Below are 23461 nucleotides of genomic sequence, written 5' to 3'. Positions count from 1 at the left end.
TATCATAGATTTCATCTTTTTAGAATTTCATAATATAGGTATCAGTGAAGTGCTGCATAAACCACATTCAAAACTAAGGTTTTATTTCTAGACAAATCGGACCTGTGAATATATTGGTGCCAAGTAATCTGTTTAACAAACAAACCACATTTACGTTCAAAATGGCATCTGCAGGGGTGAGATGGACTTTTCCACTGGATCCTGGAATGGCAAGAAGAGGCCCTTGAGCCTCAGGGGTACTAACCCTTTGCTTCCTTCTAACAGAAGTCCCTGCAGACAGGAGCCCTCCGCTGTGATTTAAGGTGCGAAAAACTGACTATTTCAACCTGCTTGCTCCTTCTTTTACATTTGGGAATTTCTAAATCTTTGAATGTTATAGCTAACTCCAAGCTAACAAAGACCTCCCTTCTTTCCACATTTCGTTAAAAATCTTTCTCGGCCGGGCGCGGTGGCTCAAGCCTGTAATCCCAGCACTTTGGGAGGCCGAGACGGGCGGATCACGAGGTCAGGAGATCGAGACCATCCTGGCTAACACGGTGAAACCCCGTCTCTACTAAAAAATACAAAAACTAGCCGGGCGAGGTGGCGGGCGCCTGTAGTCCCAGCGCTACTCGGGAGGCTGAGGCAGGAGAATGGCGTAAACCCGGGAGGCGGAGCTTGCAGTGAGCTGAGATCTGGCCACTGCACTCCAGTCCGGGCGACAGAGCGAGACTCCGCCTCAAAAAAAAAAAAAAAAAAAAAAAATCTTTCTCGTGACTACGTACAGTGGTTCATGCCTGTAATCCCACCACTTTGGAAGGCTGAGGCAGGAGTTTGAAAAAATAAATATTCTACCATTGCTCTATGAAGGTAGCAAGATTGGCATCTAAAATTCATGACCTCCAAGTGTCTTTTCTATACCCTATTACTTCTAATTATAGTTCAACACAAAAGCAAAAAAAAAAAAAAAAAAAAAAAAAACTTGTATGCATTATCTTGTGTTCTGATTTTTCTTAATACTTTTAAATATTTACTCTGAAGAAAATACCTGGCCTTTTAAAAACTAAAAATGTTTGAAAATGATGACATTTGCTGAGTTACTGATGGATTCATAGTTAATTGGGAGTCAGCCTAGAAAATTCGCTTTGTGTTGCTTGAACTTCAAAGGGAAGAGCATAGGAGGTAAGTTAACCGAGTAGGAGTTGTGCTCTGATGAAACAATAGAGCTAAAGTACTGTGAAATCCAGAGAGGTCAGTGGTTAGCAGCAGGACCAGACATTGGCCTCAGTATGGGCAGAACATGGAGGGAAGGCGTACAAAGGCACGTCAAAGATACACACAGCGGGACATTAGTTAAAGCGGCAAAAACAGATTTTATTCAGTAACTACTGACAGTAGAGGAATGAGCTGGGCTCCACTGTGATTTGTGCAGAGGTGGTTCGAGCATTTTACAGGGAGAATGAATGAAGAATGGGCGAGTGTGAGGTCTCAGTAGAGTCAGAGAAGTGAAAAATTGCAAACGGTTCGTCAGTATCAATGGGATGAGGCCAGCGGTGTCTGCTAGCTGGCAATTATCCAAGTTAGGATTCCACCCTCCCATAGAAACTGGAAGACAGAGGTTTCATCCTTTTTGATGATTACGTTTCAAAGGAATGGCTCCCAGGTCCTTAAGAAAGACATTTCTGAGTTCTAAGAGATACATGCTCACAATCATAAGCCCTCTTTTGTAAATGCTCTAAGTAAGGGAGGTCAGGGGCCTATCATCAGGGTTTGGGTAAAACAAACCGTGAATTCTCCTGGCGGTATTGAGCTTACTCAGGCAGGCATTTAATGGGGGGCTGGGGTCATTCTAAGGACACAGCCTTATGCTGCTAGAAGCCATGTGAGAGTTTGGTCTAGGTCAGGGGTTTGGATGGAGCTATATGCCAAGAGTTCTGCAGTTCTCAGGAGCATGAGGTTTAGGGGATAATGGAGATACTCATTACCCTAATTGTAGTGTCAGTTTCACAGGTGTGTGTGTGTAAGTGCGTCTGTGTCAAAACTCATCAAGTTATATCCTTTCAATATGTGCAGTTTACAGTGTGTAAGTTATACCTTAACAAAGCAGGGGGCAATTTCATTTTAGGCAGTCTGCAAAACACAAAAGACATCCAGTAAGCCTGTCAGTACCCAAAGTGGTATTTATTTTAAACGTTCTTTTTAAAACAGAGTGAAAAGCAGGAGGAGTTAAATTAGGATTTACAAGAAGTGATGTTTGGCAACAAAAGTTAAAAAGAGTGTTTCTTTACTTTGTACTCTAATTGCTTTATCCTTTGACTTATCTACTTTTTAAAAGTTAATATCTTTTTTTTTTTTTTTTTGAGACAATGGTCTCACTCTGTCACCCGCGCTGGAGGGCAGCGGCACAATCTCGGCTCAGTGCAACCTCCGCCTCCCAGGTGCAAGCAATTCTTATTCTTCAGCTTCCTGAGTAGCTGGAGCTACAGGTGCACACCACCACACCCAGCTAATTTTTTGTATTTTAGTAGAGACAGGGTTTCATCATGTTGCCCAAGCTGGTCTGGAACTCCTACTACTTGGGAGGCTGAGGCAGAGAATTGCTTGAACCCGGGAGGCAGAAGTTGCAGTGAGCCAAGATTGCATCGCTGCACTCCAGCCTGGATGACAGAGCAAGAACTCTACCTCAAAAAAAAAAAAAAAAAAAATCAATTACAAAAGAGGTTGAATTAAATTTACTTCACAAGAAAGACCAGTTTTTTAAATATTAAAAAGGTCTTTTTCTCAGAAACACATTTAATTGGATATGCATGAACCACATGCCAATCACAGAATGGGAACCAGCTGGGGCACTGACAAATTCCGTCCTTAACCAAACACCAGTCAGGCTTCTCTGAGCCCTCTTCTCTACTAGGCCTAGACCTTGGCCTCAGTTCCATCCTCAGCTTGCAGATAGTCCAGGTTTATTAAGTATCCTGCTAATTCAATGTATCAAGAATCCCTCTGACCCTTGATATCTGATCACCCTGGTCCACCCTCAGCAAGAATCCTGTTAATTCAGTGTACCCAAAATCCCCTTAACCTGGATGTCTCCTGTTCCTAATTTACCATCCACTGACCCCACCCCACCCCAATTCTGCTCCTTGGCTGTAAATTCCCAGCTGTCTCTACCACATTTGGAGTTAAGCCCAATCTGTCTCTTCTCTTGTGATAATCTTTTGTTTAAGAATACCTGGGAGTAGGAGAAATAAATAAAAATAAATAACAAACCAAGTGTGGTGGCTCATGGCTGTAATCCCAGCACTCTGAGAAGCTGAGGCAGGAGGATTGCCTGAGCCCAGAAGTTGAGACCATGGTGGGCAACATAGAGAGACTCTGTCTCTATAAAAATCTTTTAAAATTAGCTGGGCATTGGCCAGGCACAGTGGCTTACACCTGTAACCCCAGCATTTTGGGAGGCTGAGGCGGGTGGATCACGAGGTCAGGAGTTCGAGACCGGCCTGACCAACGTGGTGAAACCTTATCTCTACTAAAAATACAAAAATTAGCCTGGTGTGGTGGCACCTGCCTGTAGTCTCAGCTACTGAGGAGGCTGAGGCAGGAGAATCACTTGAACTCAGGAGGTGGAGGTTACAGTGAGTGGAGATTGCGCCATCGCACTCCAGCCTGGGCGACAAAGCAAGACTCCGTAACCAAAAAGAAAAAAGAAAAAAAAGCAAAGGAATAAAGAATCACTACTCCATAGGCAGAGCAGCCCACTAGGGCTGCTGGCTGTCCATCTTTATGGTCATTTCCTGATTATATGCTAAACGAGGGGTGGATTATTCATGAGTTTTCTGGGAAAGTCAGGGACAATTCCCAGAACTGAGAGTTCCTCATCTTTTTAGACCATATAGGATAACTTCCTGACATTGCTATGGCATCTGTAAACTGTCATGGTGCTGGTGGGAGTGTCTTTTAACATGTTAATACAGTATAATTAGCATATAATGAGCAGTGAGGACACCAGAGGTCACTCTCCTTACCATCCTGGTTTGGTGGGTTTTGGCCGGCTTCTTTACCACAACCTGTTTTATCAGAAAGGTCTTTTTGACCTGTATCTTGTGCCAACCTCCTATCTCATCCCATGACTTAGAATGCCTTCATCTCGAGGAATACAGCCCAGTAGGTCTCAGCCCTATTTTACCCAGCCCCTATTCAAGATGGAGTTGCTCTGGTTCCAAGGCCTCTGACAAAAGGTTGAAACGTTAGAAAATGTTTAACTATACAACAATCAGGAGAAAATATAGCATAATTTTTGAAATATAATTTCAAAGTGAGGAAGTATTTTCTAGGCAGGAAATGTTAAAAGCCCCTCTCCCGCACCCACCCCCAAAAAGATGATGAAATTGACTTCATAAAAATGTTTACTTTCTGCATCGCACAGAATATCAAAAATAGAATCAAAAGACAAATGGCAAGTCTGGATACATTTGCAAAATATATCCTAAATCTGAATTTACAAAGAGCACCTAAAAACCTATTTATTTATTTATTTATTTATTTATTTATTTATTTATTTAGAGACGGAGTCTCGCTGTGTCACCAGGCTGGAGTACAGCGGAGCGATCTCGGCTCACCGCAACCTCCACCTCCCAGGTTCAAGCGATTCTCCTGCCTCAGCCTCCTGAGTAGCTGGGACTACAGGTGCGTGGCCACCACACCCAGTTAATTTTTGTCTTTTTAATAGAGACAGGGTTTCACCATGTTGGCCAGGATGGTCTCAATCTCTTGACCTCATGATCCACCTTCCTCGACCTCTCAAAGTGCTGGGATTACAGGCGTGAGCCACCGCGCCAGGCCTAAAAACCAATTTAAACACAAATTAACAGAATATATATATTAGAAAATTGGGCCGGGCGCGGTGGCTCAAGCCTGTAATCCCAGCACTTTGGGAGGCCGAGACGGGCGGATCACAAGGTCAGGAGATCGAGACCATCCTGGCTAACACGGTGAAACCCCGTCTCTACTAAAAAAATATAAAAAACTAGCCGGGCGAGGTGGCGGGCGCTTGTAGTCCCAGCTACTCGGGAGGCTGAGGCAGGAGAATGGCGTAAACCCGGGAGGCGGAGCTTGCAGTGAGCTGAGATCCGGCCACTGCACTCCAGCCTGGGCGACAGAGCGAGACTCCGTCTCAAAAAAAAAAAAAAAAAGAAAATTGAACAAAAGAGGTGAACAGATGGAAGAAAGGAAGCTTTTAACTACATGAAAAACGTTCAACCTAACTCACAATAAAACACACATACCATTTCTAGCTGACTCAAAATTCAATTACTTTCATTTGAGAGAGACAGGAAGAACAAGGGCTTTCCTATTGGTGTGAGTGTCATTTGATACAAACTGTTTTGAAAGCAGCTGTGGCGGGTTTGGTGGGGACAGCAGGGAGGTTGGTGGGACGGGTTTGCGGATGGCGTCTCGCTTTTTCGCCCAAGCTGGTTTTGAAATTCTGGGTTCAAGCCATACTTCCACGTCGGCCTGCCAAAGTGCTGGGATTACAGGTGTGCGCCACAGCGCCCAGCCATCAATTAAATTTCTAAGACAAAAAGGCAACCCTCTTCTTGCTTGGGTTGGTACTGTGTTCTGTCCCTGATCAGGGGTGTAACCCTGGGCCATTTCTTAATCTCACTCTGCTTCCTCTTCCTCGTCTGTAAAACGGGATAAATAATAATAGAGTCATTGTGAACATTAAATTAGCTACCCATGTAAGTGCCTGTTCAAGGTTTTGCTAGGATTATTTTACATATTGCCCTATCTAAAACCAAGGAACAAGGAAATCTGCTCGGCATTGTTCCTAAGACTAGATACCATTTAAGTGTTCATCAAAAGGCATAAAGAATTGTGATACATCCAAACACAGGAAGTAAAAGGATAAGCCAAGATGTATGAACGAAATAGGAAGATTTTCAGAATATTGTTGAGGAAATGGGAGCAGTACCTATGTGTGTTACCTTTGTACAAAAGTGTCAAGTGGCTTATAAAGTAAATGTACATGTATACTGGTGAATGCATAGCCATTTTCTGAAAGGTCACAAAAGAAACAGCTAACCGTTGAAAGATGGGACGGAAACATCACTGTGAAATACGTGGGGAATTCTGAATTCTGTGCATGAAATCAATTTTTTCACAAGTTTTTTTTTTTTTTTTTTTTTTTTTTTTGAGACAGAGCCTCGCTCTGTCGTCCAGGCTGGAGTGCAGTGGCACTATCTCGGCTCACTGCAAGCTCCGCCTCCCGGGTTCACACCATTCTCCTGCCTCAGCCTCCCGAGTAGAGTAGCTGGGACTACAGGCGCCCGCCACCTCGCCCGGCTAATTTTTTTGTATTTTTAGTAGAGACGGGGTTTCATCGTGTTAGCCAAGATGGACACCATCTCCTGACCTCGTGATCCGCCCGCCTCGGCCTCCCAAAGTGCTGCGATTACAGGCGTGAGCCACTGCGCTCGGCCTCAAAAAGCATTTTTAATTTAAATAAATGCAGTATGAGGGCAGTGAACTTGGAGTTAATCAGCAAAGAGGGCGCAGGCCTTCGTGATGTCCTTCGACTTAGTGGTAGCAATTTTTCGAGATGGCCCAAGCAAGGCTTAGAAGAAGGTAGCTGAGCCAAGGTGCAACACCCAGGAACCCAGAAGCCGGCTGGCCAGGTAGTGGAAAGGCGCAGGCGCAGGGGTGCGCTATGCCTCCGTGGAGCGGAGCCGCCTGCACCTCCAGAGAGGCGCCACACGGGGGCAGCCTCGGAGGCCGGCTCCGCGCCGAGCGCTAAGAGGAACCCGGCTGGTGCAGCAGGCGGGGAGCAAGCCGCAGAAAACCCGTGAAACTGGGGTGCGTCGCCAGCTTCCTGGTGCAAAACCCAACACCTGGCTCACAAAAGACAAAGTAATATCCCGTGGTTCCACTGGGGCTCGAACCCAGGACCTTCTGCGTGTAAAGCAGACGTGATAACCACTACACTATGGAACCTTACATGAGTTACGAGCTTCTCCAGGATTTAATAATTGTTCCAAAAGACATTTTAGCACCGGGAAATGGTTATGTAGACTTGACATCCGGCGATTGTGCACAGAGAAAAACTTTCAAGAGGATTCCTCGTTTTCCAGTGTTCAGAGGAAGACGACCGCGCAGAAACATTGTAGAAATGTCTGCGTCTCCAGCTTCCTGAAGCAAAAGCCAAGACTGGGCTCGCAAAATGTTAATACCAAACATTTTAGAGAAAGGAAAAAAAAGAAAAAAAGTAGTCAGGGACCATGCCGTGGTTCCACTGGGGCTCGAACCCAGGACCTTCTGCGTGTAAAGCAGACGTGATAACCGCTACACTATGGAACCGCGTGCAAAGTTGTAACGTCTGGATTTAGTAATTCTGCATAAAGACATGTTAGCAACGTGAGCCGAAAAGGATTTACTGCTCAGCGATCGTGAACAGAGAGACAAAGTTACACAAGGATTACAGATTTTCCAGTGTAATTCCTACCCACGCTCTCCTTAAAGACAAAGGTTCCACACTTACTCGTGGAAAGAAAGTGCCTCCCCTGATGTGTTCATCGCGGAGAGGTTGTACGCGTCTGGCTCTGTGGCGCAATGGATAGCGCATTGGACTTCTAGATAGTTAGAGAAATTCAAAGGTTGTGGGTTCGAGTCCCACCAGAGTCGCTTTTTGTTTGAAGGAGGGCAAACGGAAAGTTAGGCTGAGGGAATGGTTATAAAATAGATGAAACGAAAAATATCTACCATTTAAAATTTCCAGAAGGATGTGAATTGCAGCTAATTGCAGTTCCTGGTTATGTCCCTTCACTAGAAGGCGTTAAGAATCCCACTCCTCTATCGAACATTTTCTCCTTCACTTTTATGTGGCCCCAGTTTCTGGTGACGAGATAAAGAAATTAGGGAGATGTAATCAAAGTTACCAAGTTTTTTCCTCCATATTATTCTTTCATATCAGGAATAAAAGTAATTTTAAATTGTTCTGAAACTTTAGTCGCCTAGTGTTACCCGAGTTGCCTTAAAATAAACCGTCGTTTCGTTAGTTACCAGAATGGCCGAGTGGTTAAGGCGTTGGACTTAAGATCCAATGGATTCATATCCGCGTGGGTTCGAACCCCACTTCTGGTAAAGGTTAGTTGTTTTTCTGAGCAAAAACGTTTTTTCCTAATCCTTGGCAATCCATTTTGCAAACTTAGGCGTCCAGATAATAATAACTATAGTTAATATCATTTTGCCAGAAACCTTAAACATGGCGACAGCTTCATAGTTTATGGTTTGAAAAGTAGAAAGAAAACGTCTGAAAAAAAGAAAGAAAGAAAAGAAAACGTCTGGGTCCAGCTACACTACGTAGGGGTGAGGGAGCACACAGAGAGAGATACAATGTGCTGCAAAAACGTTCACTCCGAGTCGACAGTTATTACTTGAGATCCTATTACGTGCCATGTACTGTTCTAAACACTGGGGTTGTGGTGATGCAGGCATGTTTTCTTTTCTTTTCTTCTCTTTTTTTTTTTTTTTTTTTTTAAGCAAAACAACAAAAAATACAAGAGCCTTACAATCAAGACCACTGCCCAATATCACTTACATGCGTGACAGAAGAAAAATATGGTCTAAAAACAAGCAGACAGCTGGGCGCGGTGGCTCACGCCTGTAGTCACAGCACTTTGGGAGGACGAGGCGGGTGGATCACCAGAGGTCACGAGTTTGAGACCAGCCTAGCCAACATGGTGAAACCCCATCTCTACTAAAATACAAAAATTAGCCAGGCATGGTGGTGCGTGCCTGTAATCCCAGCTACTAGGGAGGCTGAGGCAGGAAGATCGCTTAAACCTGGGAAGCGGAGGTTGCAGTGAGCCGAGATGGTGCCACTGCACTCCAACCTGGGTAACAGAGAGAGACTTCGTCTCAAAAAACAAAACAAAACAAAAAAAAAGCAGACAGGGCTTGGTGCCTGGCTCACGCCTGCAATCCCAGGGCTTTGGGAGGCCAAGGCGGGAGGATTGCTAGAGGCCAGGGGTTTGAGATCAGCTTGGGCAAGAACGTGGAACACTGCCTCTATTAAAAATAATAATAATTAAAATTAAAATTAATTAAAAATAAATAAAAACAAGTGGACAAATTGGAGAATTTGAGAGACAGCGATGTGTACTATAGAGAAAATAAAACAAGGCAGCCCAACAGAATGGCAGGACAAACTTATTCCATTTGACTATGAAAATCATTGTGCTTGACAGAAAACGTTCTTCCTCTCTCTCTCTACCCAACAAAAACTTCCAAGGACTAATTCTGACCCTCCTCCTCCACTAAAAGCCTTTCCTGACCCATCACCCTCTTTCTAACTCTCCATTCTTTCATTCAAGGACAGTTTCAAAAGAGCTTTCCGTGAGGCACTGACCCAGGGATTGCAGATATACAGAGAGTACCTGTCCTCACAGCAGAAACTTTCTAGGAGGAAAACAGATTGATTAAACAGGCGTTTAAGGTAGGTTCAGTGGGCACAGCAACAGAGACAGGCTCAGAGCCCAGTTCCTCACCCTGTCTGGAAAGGATCAAGCAGGGATATCTGGGGCAACTCCTGAACCCTGTTTGTAAAGATCAGCCAGAACCTTCCAAAAAAAAACAAAAAAAAAAAAAAACAAAAAAAAACAAAAAACCACTATGGAGTGCTAAATGAAATACTCACAGTTCTCTTTGTTGTTGTTCGTTTGTTTTGACACAGAGTCTTGCTCTGCCGCCCAGGCTGAAATGCAGTGGCGCCATCTCTACTCACTGCACCCTTCAGCTTACTACAACCTCTGCCTGCCGGGTTCAAGCGATTCTCTTGTCCCAGCCTCCCGAGTAGATGGGATTACCGGCGCGTGCCACCACGCTCGGCTAATTTTTGTATTTTTTTAGAGGTGGGATTTCGCCATGTTGGTCAGGCTTCTCTGGAATTCGTGGCCTCAGACGATCCGCCCGCCTCAGCCTACAAAAGTGCGGGGATTACATTTGTGAGTCACCGCGCCCGGCCTACTTCCCTGTGTTAAGCCGTCCATTACCACACAATTAACACTTGATACAGTTAAGAGTTTGAGACTTTTGGTCTGTGTTTGGTGCCTCTCAAGCTGGTCTGTCCTAGAACAGGAAACGCATCTTCATGCTCTTACTCATTCAAAGCTGTACTCAGTAACCAGTGTTACTCAGTTACTGTACTCAGTAACTCAGTGTACCTGGCACTTTTGTGAGAATTGGAGGTTCACCGGGCGCGGTGGCTCACGCCTATAATCCCAGCACTTTGCAAGGCCGAGGCGGGTGGATCGCGAGGTCAGGAGTTCGAGACAAGCCTGGCCAGCATGGTGAAACCCCGTCTCTACTAAAAAAACAAAAATTAACCGGGCGTGGTGGCGTGTGCCTTTAATCGTAGCTACTCAGGAGGCCGAGGAAAGAAAATCGCTTGACCCCGGGAGGCGGAGGTTGCAGTGAGGTGAGATCGCGCCACTGCACTCCAGCCTAAGCGACAGAGCGAGACTCCCGTCTCAAAAAAAAAGTGGAGGTTCAGAGGTTTGGAAAGAAACAGACCAAAGGCTAATAATCCGTGGGACTGACCTCACGAGGCACAGGCAGCTCCTTCCCAAGGGGTCTGGTTTTAGTTTTCTTCCTTGAGCCGAGACTGGCCATCTGATGCGTAGGGATCCACATCTTCATTTGTGAAAACCGTACCTGTCAAATTTGTGATTTTTCAATACCAGCAACTCCCATCCAAAGCAATGAGGCATGGAGGGAGTCCCCCAGAGGAGGAAGTGTGTGATTTAACCCTTCTCTTCTGACTCTTTGTAGAGAAACTTCAAAGGAAGCTTTGATCTAAGGTGCCACCTATGCCATCCCAGAAGCATGGAATATTTTATTAATAACAAATCATATTTTTCCCTGCACTTTGCTAGGCCGTGGCAGGCGGATCACGTGAGGTCAGGAGTTCCAGACCAGCCTGGCCAACATGGTGGAACCCCGTCTCCACTAAAAATACAAAAATTAGCCGGTCATGGTGGCGGGCGCCTGTAGTCCCAGCTACTGGGGAGGCTGAGGCAGGAGAATCGCTTGAACCCGAGAGGAGGAGGTTGCAGTGAGCCGAGGTCGCGCCATTGCACTCCAGCCTGGGCGACAAAAAGAAAAAAAAAGAAAAGAAAAAGAAAAAAATCAGAACGTCCTCTCATAGGTTTCATTGCCATTCCTCAAGATGTAGCCATTTTAACAGGTTGTTTTCTATCTTTATAGACCTTCTATGTATATGCAAGCAGCATTTATATATAATTATATGTAGTATTAAAGGATACATGTTTATATACTCTCATATACATAATACATAAATATTTCAATTTCTTCACAAGTATTATGCCATTCACATTGTTTGGCACATTGGTTTTGTTTTTGTTTTTTTCCTTAACATAACCTCTTCCCATATGGCTCTTTTTTAACCTTTGTCGATTGTTCTCCTGATGTATTTCTTTATTTAAAAATCGGAACCTTATCGTTTCCCCCACATAGTGGACTGTCACCCAGGCTGGAGTGCAGTGGGGCAATCCCGGCTCACTGTAGCCTCCGCCTCTCGGGTACAAGCGATTGTCCTGCCTCAGCCTCCCCAGTAGCTGGGACTACAGGTGTGTGCCACCACACCCAGCTAATTTTATATTTTTAGTAGAGACGGGGTTTCACCTTGTTAGCCAGGCTGGTCTCGAACTCCTGACTTCGTGATCCGCCGGCTCGGCCTCCCAAAGTGCTGGGATCACGGGCATGAACCACCGCGTCCGGCTGAATTCTCTTTGAAGGGATCCAATACCTTAAGAAATGAGAAGGCAAAGAATTTATGAAGAAGCAGGTCGAATTATAGAATTGACTAATTAGGTACGTCTGAGACCCAGCTACCAAGGTAACAGACTCCCTAAAAAGATAAAATCCATCCTGTAGCTTGCCTGATCAAAATCTTTCAATGGACGCTTCAGCTAAATGGTCAGATGCCCAAGGTTAGTAAATATTGTCATTTTCCATTTGCTATTCCCTCGGCTAGAAATTCTTTTTCCAAGTCTTCAGGTGCCCAGTCGCTATCCACAGCTCGGTTCAGGCATGATCACCCCCTGGAAAACTTGGCTTTTACTTCGGGTGCCGACCAAGTCCTCCGGTGTCCGAAAAGGCTGGCCTCCCACCACCAAAGCGCGTGACTGGGGGCTTCTGTTTTGCGCGTCTTCCAGTTCCACTGAGGGCCGAGACTTGGTCTTTGCGGCCCCAGTACTTGCTTAGTTCCGAGAGTGCGGTATGCACTCAATAAATGTCTAATCGATTCTTGGAAACCTAATTTTTCATCACTGCTTCTCCCACAAGAAGCTCTAGGACTGACTCCTCAAAGACCAAAACTGGAATTAGAAATCCCGCTGTTTACCCGGAGGCCCGCTCAAATGTCTTAAATCTGGGGAGATTCCTCGAGGGAAATTCCCCTTAGGGCTCGGGGCAGGTCAGGCAGGTGGTTTACTCTTTGGGTCTTATTGTCTGTGATGGGAGAAAAGGAGAAATGAAGACTCGATTTTGCTGAACCCCTGCTCAATGTCAATTTTGCAGGTTCACCTCTCAAGAAATCAGCAAAAAGACTCAGAATTGTAATCGCGGAAAGAATGCGGCCACGTGGCCTATTTTCCCGTGGATAAATTAGGCAAACGCGTTTCTGCAGGGGCCCGGATAGCTCAGTCGGTAGAGCATCAGACTTTTAATCTGAGGGTCCAGGGTTCAAGTCCCTGTTCGGGCGGATGCTATTTTAGTTTCCAACATAAATGGATTTGGGCAAGGTTGAGCAAAAGGAACGTTATGCAAAACTCGTTTGGGTTGCCCCCTCTTGAGGGAAACTAAAACTTGCTAGTGGGTTTTTGCCGGAAAAAGTGAAACATGTGGAAAGTGCCAAGAAACTTTCTTTCCAGCCTCAGGCTTTTCTTTTCCAACCTTTATACGTTGCTTTGTCTTAGGATATTTTTTCTTTTAAATTGCGTTTATTTTATATTCAAAACAGATCAATAAACACACTTGTCAGAGTCACAATAGTAATATTCTTGGCAAGAATTGTGCAGTTTTTGGCACCGAGGAATGTTTTCAGGCACTTTTTATTGAAAGTGCGATGAGGAAACTGAGATTCAAGAAATATTTCAGATGAACACAAGTGAAGAGACAAGATTCCTATATCTCCAACTCGACAAAGTCCTTCACCAGATTCTTCATGCTCTGGTGGGTCCCTGACTTGTGTCTCTTGCGGTAAAGACTAATGCTTTTGCTTTTGGACACTACCCTCATGTCTGTAGTCGATGAAAAAAACGTGCAGCCCCAGAGAGCCGACTACACTGGTGATCAAACCCAAGACCTTCCTCCTGTGGAACAAGAGTGTTGGCCACCTCAATAAAAAATCTTGTGCCACGTATTGCCGTTTAACATCCAACAGTATAAATAGGGCGATTACGAAACTGGGAAGAAATCGCTCTACGACTTCTGATTCCTTTGAGAGGCTTAAGCTCATTATGCATCCTCATAATGACTTTTGACTTCTGATTTCTTGAGAAGCTGATTCTTTGCATCCTTACACCTTACTAAATACTATCGTCTCATTAGTTGGTGCCCGCTTAGGAGACACGGAGAACAGCTGTCTCTGGTTGTGTATGGCGTAGGGTAAACGTGCAAGGGGACTGGGGAGGGAGGCGAGCCCCCAGAGAGGCTAAGAAGTGGACTATAGCCCTGTGTGTTCAAAGCGGTTAAGCCAACAAAAGCTCTGCCGAAACCCGGGATCGAACCAGGGACCTTTAGATCTTCAGTCTAACGCTCTCCCAACTGAGCTATTTCGGCAAAGACATGAGAACATTCCGCCCTGTCAAGGAAATTTAAAAGGAAAAAAAAAATGAAGACGAAACCGGGTGCAGTGGCTCATGTCTGTAATGCCAGCGCTTTGGGAGGTTGAAGTGGGTGGATCACCTGAGCTCAGGAGTTCGAGACCAGACTGGCCAACATGGTGAAACCCTGTCTCTACTAAAAATGCAAAAAAAAATTAGCCAGGCGTGGTCGCCCGAGCCTGTAATCCCAGCTACTCAGGAGGCTGAGGCAGGAGCATCGCTTGAACCAGAGAGGCGGAGGTTGCAGTGAGCCAGGATGGCGCCATTGCACTCCAGCCTGGGCGACAAGAGCGAAACTCAGTCTCAAAAACAAACAAAAAAAATCCTGTTTCCTCCCACTTCCAGCCTTTTAGTTCTTCATTTCACCTTCCAAACTGTATTATTTTTAGCCCTGAGGTTTTAAGAACAATCAGTGAGAAAATTAATTCCTTTCATGTGAGGAAACTTTCGCGTTCTGCCTTTTTCTAGGCCACATTGTATTGTCTTTCTCATGCTTTCTCTCTTCCCAGAGCCCTAATAAGAGTTAAGAACCGCCGCTTTCTAAGAACCTACTGTGTGTCCAGCAGGAATCTACAGCGTTGCATTCAATCCCGTCCTCCCCCACGCCTGCCTTTAATTGATATAATATACAAATTTTTAAATGAGTTACTAATGTGCCACCAATCACCCAGAACTATTTGGGAGGCTCCAAAGCATCAAAGGAGGAACACCATGGCTGGAGAAGGAATGAACTGGAGGAGGGAAAGGAGGAAAGACTGGGGGAACCCAGAGCTCTCCACCCTTGTCCTCACGCCCCAGCCTGGTCCGTTCTTGCTCATTCAGAAATTTGTTGGAGTAAAGAGATTCCTCTTTTCAAGACAGCCAAAAGTGGAACTGATCGCTTTCGAAGGGACTCCCTCGGGAAGAAGGAGAAAAATTCGAGAAACTTACCTGTTTCTCTCCCTGGAATGCCTTCTGACCCCCGTGATTAACTTTCCTCAATAAAGAAACTCGCCTCGCCCACCCAGCCCACTCTTCCTACGAGCAGCGAGGATCGCTGTCCCTCCAGCACATACCAATCAACTCAAGTCACCTGAATATGGGCATATTGGGCACACATTTCTTTGTAATGGTTCCTCTCCTGTTACAATATGTATCTGTTGTTTCATCCCTAGATAGAAAACCCTTTAAGAATTATGGTAACAGTGTTAAAGCTCTTTTAGAATTTGTTTAGCAGGTTTTCTGGTTTTCAGAGGAAAATAAAATAAAAACAATAATTATAATAATGGCTACCGTGTTTTGAATGCTTGCTTTTAGGCTATTAAGCACAGTACATGCATTGTTATCCCATTTAATTATCACAAGCTTATGAGATGGAAGCTATTATTATTCCCTTTCTGCAGGGGAAGCTGAGCTCTAGAGAAGGGAGAGGTAATGCTGGGATCTGTGTGCACCACAGTAGAGCATTCCTGTGGGCAGGGTGAAGGCGCTGCCTCACAATAGGGTGCTGTCTCCATCCTGGCCTTTCTCCACTAATGAGGACTCACTGGGCACCATAGTCCACCAGCTAAGAGGGCAGCCCCTTACACGTTCAGCCCACATCCCCATCCTGTCAATGAGGAGATCAAGACCGACTTTCTTCTGTTGCCTGGCTGAAGCCAGGAAGGCTCCATCATTAGCCAAGCAAGGGATGCAACCGGTCCTTTCACCTCACAGGGAAAATTAACTCACCTTGATTACCATACATTCCAAAAACCTCTGCAGGAGCCGGGTGTTTCCCCCACACCCCGCCTTTTTTTTTTTTCTTTGAAACAGAGTCTCGCACTGTCGCCCCGGCTGGAGTACAGTGGCGTGATCTCGGCTCACTGCAACCTCCGCCTCCCGTGTTCAAGTGATTATCCTGCCTCAGCCTTCCAAGTAGCTGGGATTACAGGCGCCGGCTACCACGCCCAGCTAATTTTTTTGTATTTTTACTGCAGACGGAGCGTCACCATATTGACCAGGCTGGTCTCGAACTCCTGACCTTGTGATTCGCCCGCCTCGGTCTCCCAAAGTGCTGGGATTACCTGTTTCCCTTTATAATTTGTAGTAGAGGAGAACTAACGTTTCATTTTTCCCATTTCAGTCCCTTGAATACGCTGTCTCTTAATATGCACCCTCTTTCTCCCACCAGAAGCTGCTGTCTCCACCTCAACTTCTTCCTGTGTGCAGATCACATTTTTGAGAGGCGAGTCGGGGGTGGATTTGACCTGTTTTAACGAGAGGAATGGCTCTGTCTGGGGCTTCAGTTTCTAGATCATCTCTTCCTTTTTATGGTACAGAAAACTCTTTCCTAAGGTAGTAAGGAGGGCTGGAAAGGTGCAGGATCCCAACCATATTCCTCAGGCACCCAATCAGAGAGAACCCAAGAGGGAAGGTCAGCAGGAGCCGTCACAGGGGAGCGAAGAGAGGCTGTCACTGGCGGGGCGGGGTGGGGGCCGGTCCTTTGATATATCCGCTGTTGGGATACAGCAGCTCGGCGGCTGGCTACAGAATAATCTCCCTATTTCAGCCCCCAAAGCGATGGACTGGAAGTTTCCCGTACACCTCTGCACAAAGGCCTATCCCCATAGGGGCCCCAGGTTTACCATCCTATAAGCGATTGGGGTCGCAGTTTACACAATCCAGGACTTCATTGCCCTCTTTTGCAGTGGGTTAACAAACAAAAGACCCTAAAATTGGTTCTCATTCTTTTAATGAAGAAAAGCAAAGGTCGCCCGAACAGGGACTTGAACCCTGGACCCTCAGATTAAAAGTCTGATGCTCTACCGACTGAGCTATCCGGGCTCACGGAAAAGATGTTGCTTCCATTAATGAAGACTGTGTTACCATTATGCCGCGAACTAATGGGCACGACGATGAACGAGTTACTGGGTTCTTTTGTGTGTAATCCAATCCAATTCCCATGCAGAAATCCTGCGAGGACTGGAAGGAGGCGAAGTCGGGCGTGGGGACGAAGGGTGATTAGCTTGTTCTTTGGCAGATGAACACAGATTTGTTAAATAAAGCACGCTCTCCTTATATTTAGAGACTGCTCGGCAAACGCGAACCCTCAGTTCTGCAAAACCGAGCAGGGGAGAGAAAAAGCCGCCCACGAATTGAACTGTCTGCACCGCCTACGCGTGTCTTAGCCCTGAACCCAAAGCGCATCTGATCAGAGACCACAGTTCAGTGCTTAAAGACATCGGGCTGCCCCTTCCGAGAAGACGCCACTTCGTGATTCCTTGCCCCCATCCCAGGTGCCCACCTCCAAAATGTAGCGCGAAGCAGATTAGCTGAAAAGAGATGACGGGTGGTAGCCACAGCCCTCCGGCGATCTGGTGAGCGCGCTCCGGGCCCACCCCGCCCCCACGGCCCCAGCCTCGACGCACGCGCAGCTCTGTCGCAGCTCGCGAGCCGGCCCGCCCCGCCACTTCTTCCCTCTACACGCAGCTATTTTCTGCCGACAGACATCAAGAACTTTCAGTCCTCTAGGCCTCGCACGTGCTGTCCCATCGCTAACTGAAATGTCACCTTCCTTTGAACTCCTTTCCCCTCGTTGACTCCAAGCACCTGTAGAGAAGGAAAAATAATCTTCCCTCTACCAGTTTGAGTTCTCAGCCGGACTTCTGTAACAACAGACAGAATGAAGACAAAAACAAAGCAGAAGTGTATTAACGTGTGGGACATACCCAGGGAATGAGTAATTGCAAAGGTGCTGGCTGAGAACTCCATTTTATACAGCATCGTCAACAAAGAACAATACGTTTTTGGAGAAGTGACAACACAAAGGAAAAGGACCTTAAAGGGCGGGCGCGGTGGCTCACACCTGTAATCCCAGCACTTTGGGAGGCCGAGGCGGGCGGATGACCTGAGGTCAGGAGTTCGAGACCAGCCTGACCAACATGTGGTCTCTACTAAAAATACAAAAATTAGCCGGGCGTAGTGGCGCGCGCTTGTAATCCCAGCTACGCAGGAGGCTGAGGAAAGAGAATCGCTTGAACCTGGGAGGCAGATCGTGCCACTGCACTCCAGCCTGCACGCTTTGAGACAGAGCGAGACTCTGTCTCAAAGAAAAAAAGAAAAGAAAAAAGAAAAGGACCTCGGGCCTCTAGGGACAGCAAACTGTGGGAAAGCAAATATGTGGGAAATTAATTTTAGGTAGATAAATGCAGGTTCCTAAAGCTTGTTAAATATACTCCGCTGGTCCCGTGTCCAAGCTGTTAAGGGTCTAAAGTTGTCTTAGGTTATCAACCTTTGTCCTTCCTGGTAGAGAAGGGAGGAAGAACGCCTTTGTAAATGTATATCCTGCTTTTAGGCAGGTAGGGGAAGGCTACGGAGCTTTATTTCAATCAGCTTCTTCCCAATTGCCTTTAGCGCAAAATAATCTTTAGGCCGGAGTGGCATATTTTGGGGTGGTATATACTGCTACCCTTTACACCTTTGAGAATGCAGCTTGGCCAAAGCAATGGTTCACGCCTGTAATCCCAGCGCTTTGGAGGCCGAGGCGGGCCAATCACTTGAGGTCAGGAGTTTGAGACTAGCCTGGCCAACATGGTGAAACCTGGTCTTTATCAAAAAATACAAAAATTAGCAGAGTGCAGTGGCGCCCGCCTGTAGTCCCAGCTACTCGGGAGGCTGAGGCAGGAGAATCACTTGAACCCGGGAAATGGAGGTTGCAGTGAGCCGAGATGGCCTTTAATCAATGCTTTAATAGAGAAATATACAAGACCTTTGGTAACCCAGAGGAATGACTAGAAGGAAGGCAGAGTAGCACCTTGCAGGGGTGGCAAAGGCATTAGAACTGTGCCTTGAAAGGTGAGTAGGAGTGTGCAAGCATGCAGGAAATGTGATTCAGCCAGAGATACCGGGTCTTCTTCTCTGAGCTTGAATTCCAAATACTTCTCACCAGGATTCCCCCTCTCCTCTTCAGGCTGAAAACCAGACAGGGCTTGCCTTTTTAGGGCAAAGGCTAGGCCCAACATTTCCTAGGAATATGCCTCCCACTTTTGGTCCCAAGGCGGTTGGCTTTTGCTCAGAGCAATAGTAACAATCTCATTCTTCACTCTTACAGGTGTGTAAATAACACTTTAAAGCATGTTGTCAGGTTCTCCAAAGAAATGGAACCAATAGGACAGAGACAGATAGAAACAGAGGTAGAGACAGATTATTTTAAGAGCTTGGTTCACACATTGTGGGGGTCAGCAAACACAAAACCTGTAGGGCAGACTAACGGTTTGAAAATTTAGATAAGAGTTAAGGTTGCCATCTTGAGTTTCAATTCAGCAGGGCAGGCCAGGTGCGGTGGCTCATGCCTGTAATGCCCACACTTTGGGAGACCGAGGCGAGTGGATGACCTGAGGTCAGGATTTCCAGACCAGCCCGGCCAAAATGGTTAAACCCCGTCTCTACTAAAAATACAAAAATTAGCCAGGCATGGTGGCACACACTTGTAGTCCCAGCTACTTGGGAGGCTGAGGCAGGAGAATCTCTGGAACCCAGGAGGCAGAGGTTGCAGTAAGCCCAGATCACACCACTGCACTCCAGCCTGGGTGAGAGAGCAGGACTCCCTCTCACAAAAAGTAAATAAATAAATAAATAAATTCAGCAGGGCAGTAAGCTGGACACTCAGGAAAGCAGGTTTTCTATACCAGAGTTTTTCTGGTTTGTTTCTGTTTGACATGGAATCTTGCTCTGTTGCCCAGGCTGGAGTGCAGTGGCATAATCTCGGCTCACTGTAACCTCCACCTCTCAGGTTCAAGCGATTATTCTGCCTCAGCCTCCCAAGTAGCTAGGATTACAGGCATGCGTCACCATGCCGGGCTAATTTTTGTATTTTTAGTAGAGATGGGAGTTCACTATGTTGGCCAGGCTGGTCTCGAACTCCTGACCTCAGGTGATCAGCCCGCCTTGGCCTCCCAAAATGCTGGGATTACAAGCGTGAGCCACCGTGCCCAGCCTATAGCAAAATTTTTAGGAGAATTCCTTCTTCTTCAGAAACTCCAGTCTTTGCTCTTTAAAGGCTTCAGCTGATTTAACGAGGCACATTACCAAGGGTAATCTTCTTTACCTGGAGTCTACTGATTTAAATGTTAATCACATTTAAAAACACCTTCATTGCCAGGGGCTGTGACTCATACCTGTAGTCTCAGCACTTTGGAAGGCCGAGGGCAGGTGTATCACTTGAGCTCCCGAGTTCGAGACCAGCCTGGGCAACATGGCGAAACCTCGTCTCAATACCAAAAATACGAAAAATTAACTGGACGTGATGGTGTGTACCTGTAGTCCCAGCTACTCCAGAGGCTGAGGCCAAAGAATGACTTGAGGCCCAGGAGGTCGAGGCTGCAGTGAACTGTGATGGCGCCACTGCACCCCTACCCCTGAGCAACAGAACAAGAACCTGTCTCAAAAGAAACAAACAAACAAACCGAAAACACCTTCCTAGTAACATCTAGAATGGTGTTCGACCAAACCTCATGAAAAGTTTAATTCTCTAGTCTAATACATGATCACTTGGGCTTTCTTCTTATTGATCATCCTTGAATTTTCAAGAGCCCCTCATCAAAATACATCTTTCCACCCAAGAACTCAACGATTTTGGGGGTGAAGCCCCATATCAGATAGCATATTGGCAAACATTAACAGAAAGGGGACAGGGGTATAAATAGGCCTAAAAGCCATATGGCTGGTTTCATTTTTCCTTTTACCACACTGCGAGTTCTTAGAATGTGACACATGGATCTCCTTCCTCTCTCTCTCCATGGTCCAGCCTGGCTAAAAAGAAGGCACCCCCTAAGTGTATTGTTCCATTGCCTTGCCTTAAGTGGAGTGGCTCAATGGCTCATCTTTTTTTTTTTTTTTTTAGATGGAGTTTCGCTCTTGTTGCCCAGGCTGGAGTGCAATGGTGCAATCTTGGCTCACGGCAACCTCTGCCTCCTGGGTCCAAGCAATTCTCCTACCTCAGCCTCCTGAGTCGGTGGGATGACCAGCATGCGCCACCGCGCCCAGTTAATTTTGCATATTTAGTAGAGACGGGGGTTTCTCCATGTTGGTCAGGCTGGTCTTGAACTCCCGACCTCAGGTGATCCGCCCGCCTCAGCCTCCCAAAGTGCTGGGAATACAGGAGTGAGACACTGCGCCCAGGTGTGGTTCATCATCTTAATGAGGCTTTCTACCGGAATTCAATCCAGATCCTCCAAGTTCCACTGACATCCACCCCCATGCTGGACCAGGGTGGACAACTCTGGAAGCCTAGAGACAGATGGGATGGCCGATTCCCGGGGTGTTTCCCAGTGATCTCTGCCAGGAGCTTCTCTATTCATGTTGATAACAAATTAGCCAATGGATACAAACCCATTTTGTAAACTGTCAGGTGTTGAAGATCCAACGGTGTCCTCTGAAATCCAGTTCTTCCTGCGTACAGTGTCTGGATATCTTTGCTGGGGCGGAGAGGGTGGTGCATAGAGTTCAGAGGGGTGCGAGGATAGGATGTACAAGTGACTTGCAATTTGGCACATAAAAACACAGGACGTCCTGTTAAATCCAATTTCACAGAAACAACAAATATATACTTTGTATGTTCCATGCAATATTTGGGACATGTTTACACTCAAAAGTATTTGTTGTTTCTCTGAAATTCAAATTTTGGTCAGGTTCAGTGGCTTGCGCCTGTAATCCCAACACTTTGAGAGGCTGAGGCGGGCGGATGACCTGAGGTCAGGAGTTCGGGACCAGCCTGGCCAACATGGTGAAACTCTGTCTCTACTAAAAATACAAAAATTAGCCGGGCGTGGTGGCAGACACCTGTAATCCCAGCTACTCGGGGTGGCTGAGGCAGGATAATCACTTGAACCGGAAGCGGAGGTTACAATGAGCTGAGATCCCGACACTGCACTCCAGGGAGCAAGACTCCGTCAAGAAAGAAAGAAAGAAAGGAGAGAAATTAATTGGACGTCCTGTATTTGGTCTCCTAACCCTAGTGTAGATTTAAACCAGAAAGGGCTTCCAATCCCTGTCTCCCACCCCACCCAAGAGCTGTTCTAGGATCATTGCTATTGTTTTTGTTTTCTTTTTTAAAGACGGAGTTTCACCGTGTTGGCCAGGCTGGTCTCGAACTCCTGACCTCAAGTAATCCGTCCATCTCGGCTTCCCAAAGTGTTGGGATTACAGGCATGAGCCACTGCGCCCGGCCCCGGCCCTCGTGGTTAAACAGCTGGAGGAAGCCCGTGCGCCTAACGCTTTCGAGAACTTCTTTGGCCGAGAGGGGGCCGGGCTGTTACCATTCCCGGCGAGCCCGCGACCAAGCAGGCAACGGAGGCGGCGCAGGCCGAGAGCTCCCACCCCTCTGACACTGAGAGAAAGATTGCAGCGCCCACGGCTGCCTATAACCCAAAAGAAGAGGAGCGGGGTGCGGGGGGCCAGGGTTGCTCAATAAAGTGAGCTGTGCGCAGTGCTCCGGAAGAGCTCGTCTCAAACCAGGCCCCAAGTCAGGGCAGAAACTTCGTACTGTGCAGTTTAACAGGCAGGACATATGTCCCCAGTATCCTCCCTCCCAGAGGAAAATGCCGATGAGTCAGTCTTCCCTTAACTGCTCCAGCCCGAGTGAGAATCCCACAGGGTGTTGACCCTGTTGACTGTGCGGAAATCACATGTAGTGACCTGTTGACTGTGCAGAAATCACATGTAGTGATGACTAACGCCTAAAACGGAAGCCCTGCCGAAACCCGGGATCGAACCAGGGACCTTTAGATCTTCAGTCTAACGCTCTCCCAACTGAGCTATTTCGGCTGTATTAGAAGAACTTTTTCTTTTTTTCTACAAAATTATAATAAAATAGTATTTGTTCCAAGGTAACAGATTATATGGATTCAGCTAGAGGTAGGCATTTTACAAATGTTACAAAGGTGATAAGGCAAGGCCCTTGTTTACAAACTAGAAGTGATAAATCACTTTTCTCAGGGTTTTTTGTTTGTTTTTTTAAGTTCCCTGCAATTCGCTTTTTTCATTTAAAAATATATTATGGACTTGTTTCATGGCAGTTTTGTAGACCTATTGTGCTTTTTAATCCACGTTCACCAGTATTGGATTGTATGGTTATAATGTAATCTGTGTAATCAAACTGACAATTATCAGCTTTTTTACGTTTTTCTATGTTTCATTATTAAAAACAATACTGCAATTAATTTTTAAAATATATTTGTTGTTGGCCGGGCGCGGTGGCTCAAGCACTTTGGGAGGCCGAGACGGGCGGATCACGAGGTCAGGAGATCGAGACCATCCTGGCTAACACTGTGAAACCCCGTCTCTACTAAAAAATAGAAAAAACTAGCCGGGCGAGGTGGCGGGCGCCTGTAGTCCCAGCTACTCGGAGGCTGAGGCAGGAGAATGGCGGTAAACCCGGGAGGCGGAGCTGGCAGTGAGCTGAGATCTGGCCACTGCACTCCAGCCCGGGCGACAGAGTGAGACTCCGTCTCAAAAAAAAAAAAATATATATATATATATATATTTGTTGTTCTTGTGCAAAGGCAGATTTTGCAAGGTAGATATATATGAACATTGTGATTTTTACAGATATCTTCAGATTG

At 46.3% G+C, this 23461-nt stretch overlaps 9 non-coding genes across 9 annotated transcripts; 4 read left to right on the top strand and 5 right to left on the bottom strand.

The window, feature by feature from the left end:
* Positions 1-6896: 6896 nt before the first annotated feature.
* TRNAV-UAC lies at positions 6897-6969 on the bottom strand. The gene has a single exon. It is a non-coding gene; the product is annotated as a tRNA-Val (tRNA).
* A 290-nt stretch (positions 6970-7259) lies between these two features.
* Positions 7260-7332, bottom strand: TRNAV-UAC. The gene has a single exon. It is a non-coding gene; the product is annotated as a tRNA-Val (tRNA).
* Positions 7333-7570: 238 nt separating this feature from the next.
* Positions 7571-7656, top strand: TRNAR-UCU. Its single transcript is given in 2 exon segments — positions 7571-7607; positions 7621-7656. It is a non-coding gene; the product is annotated as a tRNA-Arg (tRNA).
* Positions 7657-8032: 376 nt separating this feature from the next.
* TRNAL-UAA lies at positions 8033-8115 on the top strand. Its single transcript has one exon. It is a non-coding gene; the product is annotated as a tRNA-Leu (tRNA).
* A 4569-nt stretch (positions 8116-12684) lies between these two features.
* Positions 12685-12757, top strand: TRNAK-UUU. The gene has a single exon. It is a non-coding gene; the product is annotated as a tRNA-Lys (tRNA).
* A 1006-nt stretch (positions 12758-13763) lies between these two features.
* On the bottom strand, positions 13764-13836 carry TRNAF-GAA. The gene has a single exon. It is a non-coding gene; the product is annotated as a tRNA-Phe (tRNA).
* A 1226-nt stretch (positions 13837-15062) lies between these two features.
* LOC115893738 lies at positions 15063-15123 on the top strand. The gene has a single exon (XR_004053794.1). It is a non-coding gene; the product is annotated as a U7 small nuclear RNA (small nuclear RNA).
* A 1489-nt stretch (positions 15124-16612) lies between these two features.
* On the bottom strand, positions 16613-16685 carry TRNAK-UUU. Its single transcript has one exon. It is a non-coding gene; the product is annotated as a tRNA-Lys (tRNA).
* Positions 16686-22591: 5906 nt separating this feature from the next.
* On the bottom strand, positions 22592-22664 carry TRNAF-GAA. Its single transcript has one exon. It is a non-coding gene; the product is annotated as a tRNA-Phe (tRNA).
* Positions 22665-23461: the final 797 nt, after the last annotated feature.

This window comes from Rhinopithecus roxellana, chromosome 15 (genome assembly GCF_007565055.1).
Source record: "Rhinopithecus roxellana isolate Shanxi Qingling chromosome 15, ASM756505v1, whole genome shotgun sequence".
In the NCBI taxonomy this organism is placed as follows: Eukaryota; Metazoa; Chordata; class Mammalia; order Primates; family Cercopithecidae; genus Rhinopithecus; species Rhinopithecus roxellana.
Note: the sequence above shows the minus strand (reverse complement) of the source record. Positions and strands in the feature narration are given on the sequence as shown.